General features: G+C 41.1%; 1 protein-coding gene across 4 annotated transcripts in view; it reads left to right on the top strand.

The window, feature by feature from the left end:
* The first annotated feature begins 5523 nt into the window (after window positions 1–5523).
* Window positions 5524–13171, top strand: part of rftn1b (raftlin, lipid raft linker 1b) — a 120613-nt gene continuing 112965 nt past the window's right edge. For all 4 annotated transcript variants that reach the window (XM_088998742.1, XM_088998741.1, XM_088998740.1 and 1 more), the window contains exons 1-2: window positions 5524–5627; window positions 8856–9232. The gene's annotated coding sequence lies outside the window, so the exon portion shown is untranslated. The remainder of the gene's footprint in view (window positions 5628–8855; window positions 9233–13171) is intronic.

Genomic DNA, 13171 nt, shown 5'->3' on the forward strand with positions numbered 1-13171 from the left:
ACAGACGAGGGTACAAAAAGTGCTTAAGAATTAATGACTCTGTGTCTTTGTGTTGTCATATTATTTGTTAGTGTATTTAGTTTTTTTTGTTAATTCTTTTGACTTCAAGATGGGACCGCAACAGTAGCTGCCTTTACAGCAGCTTCTGTATTTTGTTTTTCAACTTCTTTCTTTCCTTTCCTATTCCTTTCAAGACTTTGCTGCTTTGAAATGTAAATGTCTCCACTGTGAGACGAATAAAGGTAAATCCAATCCAATCCTGAAAGGTTTTCCAAATATAAGGCACACCAAACTATAAGGCGCAGGAGTAGAGCCTGGGGTTACACAGGGGGAAATTGAGTCGTGGCTGCTGACAGTCGTTGCGAGACCTGTTGTGGCTCAATATTCCTTTACTTATAGGGTGCACCTCTGTATCAGATGCAGAGTCATCTTTTGAAGAAGATGAACACTTTTGAGTTTATGCACTGGAAAATACGGTATACTTTTATTTCTATCCCATGAGCAGTTGTCCTTGGACTGTTGGCGGGGTACACCCTGAACCGGTCAATGAACCGGTGAATTTCTGAAAAGTCTATAATTTGTATAACTAGCCAACAATATGTGACAGTGTTACTTTCTATGTCGAATATTCAATGCTATTTTGACCGCAAAAGCTAAAAACATTGACGTTTTTAACAAGGGACTCGAAAGGTGTTCCATTTCAAAAGTCCAAAAGTGGGAAATTTTCACATGGAGTGCCGTTAAAACTGCGTTTTGCGAGTTTTTTTTCTTGTTGGGGGTGTGGGGGCAATGTTGTGATGTTGTCATACCATGACAGGCACCACAAAGCTTCCTCATCATCTCACCACAAGCCTATAAAGTGAAAGCAGAGTGGAAGATCAGCACATAGCAGGCATCCAATCAGACGACATGATGTTACACGCCATGACTGAATGCATTTATTCATAGGCCACTGGTTAACGCTCAGAAAAACAAATGTACTGTCATCTGCATGGAGTGTTGAAACGCGAGCATAACTGTGGTTTATGCAACAGCGACATCTGTCGGTTGACGACGGTTAGCTACGCCGAATTTACTGAAGCGTGGAGACATTTTGCGTCAGATTACTGTACATTATTTCGAGTCAACGACATGGTTCCTTATTCAGACACTGTGTCTTTGTTTTTATTTTCACGACATAATGATGTCAACATGTAAGCAGTTGCCCGTGCTGGCTTCTCTTTAAAACTACTCCACATATTTGAAATATCAAAGCCAAAGCCAGCTTTATTGTCATATATGCTAATATGCATGACATACAGCAAAGATGAAATTACTGTCCTCTCTATCGGATCCAGCATGCAAGGCACTTATAATGACTTCATCAAACATTATAAACATGAAAACGCCAATTTGCCGTGAGAGTGGAGCCGCTGCGTGTTCACGCGCCGCCATCTTGGGGGGAAAAAAAAAAAAAAATAAATAATATGACAAACCAAAGACACAGAGAGTCATTCATTCTTCAGGACTTGCTGTACCCTCTTTGTGATGACATCAAAACAGTTCGAGATGAAAGAGGAGAGGATCAGAGCATCCATTTCAACAGTGGATCAGGGACGTCATGGTGGAATTTGCACGTCTACTACAAGCTAAATGTTGAAAGCAAACACGAAGCTGTAGCATCCATTGACGACAAGACATTGTCTCACATCTCCTGTCCCACATAAATCCGCTTCAATTCCAAGCCGCGACAGTTCTACATACGCATCGGCGCTGTGCGCTGACGCTCCTTATCGCGGGCTCCTCAAACCATGCATCTATCCAACCGCAGACTGTCCAACAGCACTGACCTTTCTGCTGAACAAAGCGGGGCTGTGAAGATGCTGCCCATTACAGGCGCAAGCACAATGGCCCCAGAACTGTCCAGCGATGACAGTCAAATGGCACCGACATTCCTCCCATTCAAAAACAGTACAGTTAGACCTCAACTTACGAACTTAATTGTTTCCCAGACAGAGTGTGTGAGGCGAAAAGTGTGTATCTCAAAAAAAAAAATCCCCTAGGGAACCATAAAAATGGGAATAATCAGTTCCCGGGTTTCCATAAAATATACTTTGCAACTAAATAAGCCTTAAAACTACACACAACATACCTTATTCTATGTATAATAAATGTGCTATTGTATTATCATGAAAGAAATACACTGCATTGTATCAAAAAGTAACTTTATTTACATTTGTGATGGTCATTGACCGCTTGATGGAATGGCGTTGGAGGTCCGAGGTCTAAGGGAATTGCTGTTTGGAAAGAGTCACATTCCATAAGAACTGTAATTAAAGAAATAAACTGTGTTATGAAATAAAGTCGTTTTATTTACCTTTATGATGGTCATTGGTGGCTTGAAGGAATGGTGTTGGAGGTTGAAGGTCAAAGGGAATTGCTGTTTGGAAAGAGATGCACATTACATGAGGACTGTAATTAAAGAAATAAACTGTGCTGTAAAATAAAGTTTTATTTACCTTTTTGATGGTCGTTAATAGCTCATGGAAGGAGAGTCATCTTCCATAAGGACTGTTGGTAACTTAACCTCTGGTGTGGCTTCCCTTCTTTTTTCTTTGGAGACTACTCATCATTTTTGCTTATTAAAAACCTCTTAATTGACACCTGTTGCTTTCTGACTTGTAAGGTCTTACGAAGCTGAGGCATCACATTATCGTTCATCATGCTGATGATTGTCATAGCCACAGTCTTTTCTGAATGGAACTGTTCGGTAAAAGCCTGCACATCATTCCACTTTGCCAACATTGCCTTTATGAGCACACTTGATGCTGCAGCCATCTCCTCCTCAGTTCTGTTCTGTTACTGGCTTTAAAATCCTCAATAAGCGGCGAACTTCCAGGTTGGCGCGTGGCGATATCGGCGTGAATTAGCCGTGCTTTCTCGCATAAAATAGCTTTACTCACGCTGTCGCCGGGTAGCTACTTTTCATTAATCCAAATTAACAGAAGTTTTTCAACTTCTTCAATTGCCCGAGACCGTCGCTTTGAGAGCACGGAAACACCTTTTGCAACAGACGCACCTTTGATGGCTTTTCTGTTCCTGAGAATGCATTGGTTGAGTAAGCATAGCCGTGCTCGGCCCCTAAATCACAGAAACGCACACCTCGTTCGTGTTTTTCAATTATCTCCTTCTTCTCAGCGACTTTGTGTCTTCTTGGGCTGAACACGAGCCTGTGGTGTTTTTTTTTCGGTCCCATCATAGTAAAATTATCAGCAAAAAGCTCCAAGTAGGCGATCGACGTGTGCATTCAATGAGAGGGGGTGTGGAAAGTAGCGCCGGCTGGAGCGCTGTTCGGTCGTGTGCTTCCGCTGAAGATCACTCCGCCAGATCCGAAGGTCGTGTGCTTGATGGACCAGCCGTGGTGGGTGTGTATTATGAAAATAGTGCTTATTATAAGTTTTAATTTTCATACATTTGACGTTCGTAAGATGAAAAGTTCGGAATATAAGGTGTTCGTAAGTTGAGGTCTCACTGTACTGGCATATTCATGCTGCCGAAAGGCACAACCGCTCAGCACAGTCTCCTCCTTGATGATTGTCGTGGCCAAAAATGCTGAAAAACAATCCGTATCCGTTCCACACGACACACAACAACACAAAGTGACTAAAGAAAACACAATAACAAGACAAAAACAACAAAAAAAAAGCAAGGCTAATGAGAGCACTTGCTGACCTGGCTACTCAGGCGCCATCATGGAATATATATATATATATATATATATATATATATATATATATATATATATATATATATATATATATATATATATATATGGAGTCTTGCACAGAGCTAGGATACTTTTGTTTTGATGTGGTTTGGGTGGAAATGTAGCGTTTATTGCTTGCTGGTCTTAAACCCCCCTCCTCCCACAATATTCTGACATCGCACATTAGGATAGTTTTCATTGTTTCAACATATTACTTCAATGCCAAATTGTATCACTTTTTGGAGAACTCTATTGTGATTATGATAAAGGGATAAGGTTGCAGATTTACCAAACGCTATGTCATCATTTTAAAGCCGGCTGCCTTGCATCCATCCCCATTAAAATGTAAACAAATGAGACCAGATGGGAGTAATCCACATCTGCGCGTATAATCCTTATCTCTCGTCTCCTCTAATTTTCAGAGCAGACATTTACGCCAACCTTTTTCTGTTTTAATTTTAACACGCTGACATTGTGAAAAGGGCAGCTCTACAATCTGCTGAGGCACCATAAGCATCTTGACTGTTTATTCTTTCACATTATGGGAACTCACAGAGTTTATAACAACACTCTCAGGCATTATCCTGTGGGAACAACTAACAGGAGTATGTTTGTGTAAGCTCTCAGTCGTACAGGAGTGGTCCATCGATGAGAAGGTTTCTTCAGCCGTCATCTGTACAAATTTGAAAGTTTCGGACGTTTCGCCTCCTATCCAAGAGGCTTCGTCAGCGAACTAAAGTCTGACTGGTCGTATCGGCCCTATTTATATATCCCTAATGTCCAGCTATGGCAGCGCCGGACACAGCTATGATAGGTCCCTACGCTCAGGTTGAGGGGAGCAGAGGACCACTCCCTGTAGCCCCACTGATTGTTCCTACATTCCTGACTAACGACTGGCCCATTTCCCCCACTCCCACCGGTATCACCTCATCAGCATTACGAATGTTGCCTAACCTGTTTTGCCTAAGCAGGCTATTGTATGAACGATCCAAATTGAACCTCACCCCACCAGACCGGTTTAATGAAGGATTTTGTTGTTTTATAAGAATCACTTCTTTTACCCCCCTTTCAAACCATCTACGTTCTTTTGCTAAGATTTTGACCTCATTGTCGTCAAATGAGTGGTTGCTAGCTTTTAGGTGCAAATGTACTGCCGATTGAGGCCCACTTATATTATCCCTGCGATGTTGATAAAGTCTTTTTTTGAGAATTTGTTGAGTCTCCCCAATGTACTGCTCTTTACAATTTTCATTCTTACAATGTATGGAATAAACTACATTACTTTGTTTTTCATTTGGTAGCCTATCTTTTGGATGCACTAATTTTTGCCTTAACCTGTTTATTGGTTTGAAATAAGTTGGAATTTTGTGTTGCCAAAGGACTCTGTAATTTTTCCGAAACTCCTGCAATGTAAGGTACTGCTACTCCTCTCCTTTTTGTATCTTGGGAATTATTGGTTTCATTCCCTATTCTTTCTTTCTGACATTTGTTGAATGACCACTGAGGGTACCCACAGTTTGTGAGTGCTCTCCTGATATGTTTTCACTCCTTTTCTCTACCTTCAATGCTAGTTGGTATTAGTTTAGCCCTATGCTGGAGGGTTCTGATAACTCCTAATCTGTGTTGTAAAGGGTGGTTAGAGTCAAACAGTAAGTATTGGTCAGTGTGCGTAGCCTTCCTAAAGACTTCTGTTTTTAGCGCTCTGTCCTCTTTTATAATTACTTTACAATCCAAGAAGGCTAGTTGGTTCTCTTTAATGTAAACCTCCAAATTTGTACAGATGACGGCTGAAGAAACCTTCTCATCGATGGACCACTCCTGTACGACTGAGAGTTTACACAGACGTATTGCTGCCAACTTTGGGAGAGACATCCTTCTGCTGGTACGTAGCTTAGAAAAGGCCACCTTTAAATTAGCTGACTTAAAGAACCACCTCAGATTCAATCTTAGATGTAGACAGAGCCGGTTAATTCCTAAATGCTTGAAGCAAGCACCCCTGGAACCCGGATACTTAGCCGATAAAATGCAACAAAATTATACTAGGAAAATACTAAATTTGCGAATTAGGAGACTTAACATAGAGATAAAAAACAAACAGTCAGAAATAGAAACTTATTATCAGCGATTACAAACTAAACTTACCCACAAAATCTATCAGGAAGTGTGTGAATTTACTAAATCCGGATAAATGAGGCACCACAGCAAAACCAAAGAGAGACAAAAGGGTAAATTTCAAAAATTACTTTTACTGAAACAATCCCAGCTACTGGTAAACACGCGAAAAATTAGGAATGAGCAGATTTCAAGGAAGAATTGGATCAAAAATTTGTCAGACAGAGATCTCTCAGAGACAGAAAAAGCGGTACTAACCAAAGGTTTAAATTTCTCAGTGACTCCTAAAACAATACCTACAATCGATTAACAGGAGTTTAATTCTACATTCCTCCTAAGTACACTGTACATCTCACAGTGGACCCACCAGTGCTGTACACTATAATTAGTATGGGATCAATATCTCATCTTGCAATATATCACACGACAAGAAGACAGTACAAGATTCAGATAGGGTGATTTCAACCCTTTCCACATTTGCTTTTTTGAAGACATACAAAAGCAGCACACGTGAGGTAAGAGCCTAGAGGTAACAGCAGGCTTCAAGTAATCATCAGCAGTTGCGTGGAAGATGACAGCCTAATGCGCCTGGCAAGCAAAAAAGAAAAAAATGTGGGTGAGGGGGGGAAAAAAGAAAGACATTTCACCTGCCATTTTCTTGAAGGATAAAGGCGAATATCACACATCCTGACATGCTCCTTTCTAGCTATATCGGATGTGTCCATGTCCAGAGGACCTTTTAGGATTGTATTATCTCGGGGCAAAATTAAAGTACCATTTGGAAGGTAACTAAATATTCATTTTTCAGGTATGGGTGATAATGATAAAAGCCACATTTTTTCTGTCACACTACAGGCCAAATAATAGATATTTTAATTATGAATGTGGTTTATCCATTTCTAATGATGTCTTGCCAATATTGTGAACGCAATATAGTGGTAAATAGTTCTGATAAACCATATTTGCCTTCGTGAAGCAAAGACGACATAATGGACAATGGGTAATATATAAATATATATTTTTACATTTAATTCTTATATTTCTTTTGTATTTCTACTTGATGCTGTGTTTTATTCCATGAATGAATTGTCAAACGAATGACATTGTGAAGTGATTGAGTACTCCTCAAGTCAATTATGTTGCATAATCTAATAAAATATTGTCCTGAAGGAACGCCCATGGCACTTAGTCGGTAACGCTCTTCCACCACTTGTTCCTTTGTCTCTAAATCGCGACTCACTTATGTATATAACGTAGTACTAGCGTGCGAATATTATTTTTGACAACAAACTACAACCCGGTGACGAATAAATAACCAAACCCGAGTTTTGTATTTGATTTTGCCGCGAAAAGACCACAGGTTTCCAGGAGACAATTGTTCCCCCTGTTGTCCACTAGAGAGAGCTGCCGCATAACTACACAAAGATACAAAGTGGAAACAGATGCAAAGTGAAGCGAAACCTGTTTCCAGGAAATTGAGAAAGTGATTTCAATCAAAAAATAAAATCACTCTCACCTTGAGTGAGTCAGCCTCAAGTGAGAACTTATTCTGAAAAAACGTGTACCCAATGAAGTAGCCGTTGGGAGTGGAAACCATAACCGAAATACAGGTATGTACAGTTATGGCCCTACTTTATCTCTATTTTATATTGTGGTCTATTAAATCACATTTTAGAACATTTAAACATATTTTAACGTGCCTTTATCATTACTGTATCTGAGACCCATCACAGAGTGGGTCAAAAGTATATCTACATTTTAAATGCGTGTATTTACGTGTGGACTGAAGGTGGGTGGACTAGGAAGGAAAAATAGAAAGCGGGAATATGGAATGAAGGAAATTATGTTTTAGAAAAGAAATGCTGAAAGAAGGAAGTGGTTCCGGCAGGGAAGGGACAGCGGATGAGGAGGGAAGAATGATGATGGAAGGACACAAGGATGCTGTAAATTAAAGCAAGGATTAAAGAAAGTGCTGGACGTAGGAAGAATGGATGAAGGACATAAACCAGCTGGATGAACGGAAGGATGACAACTATACGAGTTAAAGACTAAATCACGAAAAAGAAGGAAAAAGAAGGCTGGGTTAATAGAAAACAGAAAACAAGAATATTATGGGAAAAAATGATGACATTGATCATTAGAATTGTGATCTTAGTTTTACTCCCTGGTGCTTTCTACTATCTTTGTGACTGCTTCATTTCCTGTATATAATAGCACTTTAATTGTTACATCTTCAGTTATTAAATTGTGATATAAATCAATAGGTATTGTATTGTATTGTATTGTATTGTATTGTATTGTATTGTATCGTATTGTATTGTATTGTATTGTATTGTATTGTATTGTATTGTATTGTATTGTATTGTATTGTATTGTATGTAGGAATCAATGATTTGAGGAATGAAATAAAGATACTGATACTAGGAATGAAGCATGCGCTGTAAAAAAAGTAACGTGGGGACAGCCAACAAACAATAACTTTGAGTCAAGTCACATCAACTAACCAAGTTTTGCTGTCTTAAATATGAGCTTTTCTACATTTCACAACAAGGAAAGAACATTTTTCAGAACTGTCCGTTGTATACCCCTTCCCTTCCATCGCCCATCTGAAAGATATGAGAAAAAACAACTCAGCGAATTGTTTTGACGAAAACAGCTTGCTTGCCTTATGACAACAAACAATGTTGCCACACATGTCAATAATTATTTTTTTCAGGCGTTCTGAGGTTGCTGTTTTTGCAATACAAAACAGTTTTTTCGAACTTCGTCCTGAAAACCGTGTTTGATTTTGCAATATTGGACTGTTTTTAACCAATAAGAGTAATATACGTGACTGTACCCCCATGAAAGTTATATTTATGCCTTAAATTCAGGGCAGAGGTCTGTATTGACGCCATCACGGAATAAAAGCACTTCCCTTCAACTCTGGTATTTCCCAGTGACCCCCCCCCCAACCCCTCTAAGAACCATCCCACCCTCTCCCCTCATGTCTCCTCAGATGGATTCTTCAACCAGTGGAGTGGAAGCTGCACGGCAGACGTCGACTCGAGGCTGCCGGGTCAAAACACGCTCATCCAGACGATCACGTGAACGCGCACGCACACCGAGATAGAGGCTCGCGCGCTGTGGGAGGAAGAATAATAATCAAGAGGAGGAGGGAGTGAATAATGTGACAGGATGTGGTTTCCCTGAGCAGGCAAAACACCCGCGTTCACCAAGCGGGGATTTGGAGTGTCTTCGCTCCGCTTCTGGAGGACTGTGCTCTGTCACGGAGGGAGAGCTCGCAACCGACAGCGCCTAGACACGGCAAACCTTCGTGAGATGCTTGGCTCCTCGTGACGCTCGAGGCTGCCTTACTTTGATCCACAGCGAGACGTAAGTTGCTTTCTGAGCCACTCGGCATCCGTTTCAACTTCACGCTTGATGAAAAACAAACCCAGTTTTCAGTACGTTTTGCTGCTCTGACGGCAAAGTTGACACTTCGCTTCGTTTGCCGTGACGCGGACGTTGCAAGTTTGTACACCGTCACGTGATTTTACTCGGACTGTCCTGGGAGTGCTGGTCATTAACTCGTTTCGGTTGCACCTGGACAGGCTAATCGCCACGCACGTGAGCACGTTGACCGGACAGATTTACAGGACATACGATCCGGATTGATTGGGGCGGCCCGGTAGTCGAGTGGTTAGCACACCGGCTTCACAGTGCAGAGGTCGCCGGTTCGCGTCCCGGTCCGGCCTCCCTGTGTGGAGTTTGCATGTTCTCCGGTCCTCCGGTTTCCTCCCACACTCCAAAAACATGCATGGCAGGCTAATTGACCACTCCAAATTGTCCCTAGGTGTGAGTGTGAGAGTGACTGTTGTAGGTCTTTGTGTGCCCTGCGATTGGCTGGCAACCAATTGAGGGTTTCCCCCCCGCCTCGTGCCCAAAGACAGCTGAGATAGGCTCCAGCAACCCCCGCGACCCAAATGAGGAATAAGCGGTACGGAAAATGAGATGAGAGATGAGATGAGACGATCCGGATTGGTCGTTGATCGAAACTTGGTTGTTGTCCTGTGTCTCTTCATCACTTGACTTTATAACTTTCATCACTTGACTTTCTAACTGTCACTGTCGCCATATGTTGTGTAACACAAAAGTGCATTTCCATACTTTTTATGTTGTTTTCATGTTATTTTTTTGTTTTCGCATACTAAAGTATGGCAACAATGCAGAGACATACAAATATAATTTCCAAACGTATGACCAACCCAGCTATCGAAATCCATGTTTAAACATCATTTTCGAAATGTATGACCATTCCATCTATTGACAATATATAACAACATGTGAGCCATCCAACCATCCATTTTCGAAGACGTTCATCGTCATGAAGGTTGCGGGCGTGCTGGGGACTATCTATTCTAAGCTCTACAAACTGACCTACAAAAACAATATCAGTCTGCATTTTTTTTATATTTGTGACTGAGCGAGTTGCTTGTTCTGTGGCCACAAAGGGACGTAAGTCTTCTTGTGCCGGTCCCAAGCCCGGATAAATAAAGAGGGTTGTGTCCGGAAGGGCATCCGACGTAAAAGCTTGGCCAAAACAAACATGCGGATCAAACCTCTAAAGATGGAGGACGCTGATTTGCTGTGGCGACCCCTTGAATGGAAAAGCCATAAGGAAAAGAAGAAGATCGGAAGTGTGAAGAGTTGGGGTGTGTTGCCAATATTAACTCATTCACTGCCAGACATGCAAAAATATGTCCACTCCAGTGCCAGGGTTTTTGTCATTGACACTCGAATTCCACGACTCACAGAATATTGAGTTTTAAGACTACATAAACATTGAATGCACGGTAAGAAACATTCTTTCAACAGAAAAAAAGTTAATTCCTAAATTATATGGGTGTGGAGATATATGTGCTTGAAATGAGGGTGGTAGTCCAGCTTGCAATGCAAAACATACATATCGGTTTATATAGCGCTTTAACAACAGCGGAAGCTGGAACAAATCACTAAACTTGAAAAAGGGAAATGTGTCCCCTTGCGGAAGGGAAAACATTGTCAGAGGTCTGGCCAATGCTTTATCAGCACCCAAGCAAAAAAAAAAAGAAAAAAATTGTGAATGGCGCTCTTTGTCATACTTTCAATTCCCCAATAAATTTGTGAATGTCAGTGAATGAGTTAAACTGTTCTCGCGACTTCAGGGTAGGCCAGTCAAGAAAAAAAAAATACAATAAACACAACAAACCTTGCAATTGAATAAAAATGATGTTCCATTGTCAATCATTTCCTGAAATTGAATTTGTATTCAAATGCGTGGGCATGTAAGATGGAACTTTTCATCCCGACATTTACGAAGCACAAATCTTAGACTCACACGAGGGAATTTTGCAGTTTATTCTTTCTATCGCCAAATAAGTTTTTTTTTATCACACTTTGACTACATATGTTGATGTTCAATAGTCCGTCTATTATATTATATATATTATATTATATTAAGGGGTCAAACGATTTCCTCCCACGTTCCAAAAACATGCATGGTGTGGTGAGAGTGACCGTTGTAAGTCTTTTTGTGCCCTGCGATTGGCTGGCAACCAATTCAGGGTGTCCCCTGCCTGGTGCCCGAAGACAGATGGGATAGGCTCCAGCACCCCCCGCGACCCTAATGAGGAATAAGCGGGAGGGAAAATGGATGGATGTATGCTGTACTTTGTCTTCATTGAGTCATTGCCACCGATCATTCACCCATATACTGCTCCAAAATCACTAAACTGTGATTTTGATGTTATAGTCAATTAATCATAACGTTAATATTTCATCAACGCAGTACAGCGATAGAAATGACCAATGCTAGTGAGGCTAACCCTTTTCTCATGTAGCTTAATTGTCAGACAAGGGAGTGGAAAGTCCTCTGTAAACTGGAAGGAGAGTCGCCAAAAACACTTGACGAGCAATGTATCGACTTAGAGCATCAAATGTTGCGGCGTAGTATAATGGTGTCGTAGATTTTTTGACAGATCAGTTCAAAGTAGACTATTCATACTACAAAATGGCCGACTCACCAACCGAGGGAACTTCATAATCCTTTCGATCAGGGGTGCTCATTTCGTCGATCGCGATCTACTGGTCGATCGCGGAGGTAGTACTGGTCGATCGCAGCGTGACAGTAAAAAAAAACATTTGTCAGCCTATCAAACGTCTTGTCACTAGATTGACATACAGGGCAACCATTCAGAACTGAATTTTTACCTTTAGGTCGCCGTGCATGCGTAAACAACGGCGCTAAACCCAGCAAAATTTACAAGCTAGTCAGCGAATTACCTCAGATTTTAAGCCCTTGCTAAAACATATGGTGATCAAAATGAGTGAGAAAGTGGGACCAAGTAAGGGGGCAAAAACATATTACTTTCATACGGAATGGGAAAATGTGGAGTGGCATTTTCGGACTGTTCATGGAAAATACGACATTGACTTCCCGCCGAAAAGCCAGCTGAGAAAGAGAACGGTGGACAAACTAAATTCCCAGTTGTCCGGACAGCAGTCATTTTTCACTCAACATACTTCAAAAGCGAAAGCCGCCACCGAAGCATCGTTCCGGGTGAGTCACGCCATCGTTAAAAACAATAAGTCCTTCCAAGACGGAGAGATGGTAAACGAAGCATTCGTTGAAGCAGCTGACTCCTTGTTCAGAGACTTTAAAAATAAGGCAGAGATATTATCTTCAATCAAAGCTCTGCAGCTGTCAAGACATACAGTTACACGGCGCTGTGAGGCCACGGCTGAGGATTTAACCCAGCAAATGTGGAAAGACATCGGAGATTGTGAGTGTTCTCACTGCTGAAGTCCAGGGCTCATGGACAGTTCTGTAGCTTACTCACACAGGAAAAGTACCCCAACATGAGGAAATGTGCTACCTCCTTGACTGCATTATCCGGCTCCACTTATTTATGTGAGTCAGCCTTTTCCTACATGAAGATCATTAAGTCCAAATACCGTTCCACCATGAATGATGAACATTTGGAAATGTGCTTGAGGCTGGCTGTCAGCAGCTACTGTCCGGACTATGCATCCCTGGCTGATTCAATTCAGTGCAAGTCATCAAAGTAAACTCAGGTAATTACAAAAAAATGTTCATAGTTATTTATTATGGTATGTATATGTAGTTATTATGTGTGTTGTGCAATATTGGCTTATTCAGTTATGCAAGTTACATCAACATACATTGTACATACAAAGAATCCTTAAAACATTTGAAAATAATTATGTTTTGCATTTTTGTCGTGGGTAGATCATTTTGACTTGGTAGTTTTTATAAGTAGCTCGTATGCTGAA

Source organism: Hippocampus bargibanti, linkage group LG06 (genome assembly GCF_051943395.1).
Source record: "Hippocampus bargibanti isolate YZ-2025 linkage group LG06, ASM5194339v1, whole genome shotgun sequence".
NCBI lineage: Eukaryota > Metazoa > Chordata > Actinopteri > Syngnathiformes > Syngnathidae > Hippocampus > Hippocampus bargibanti.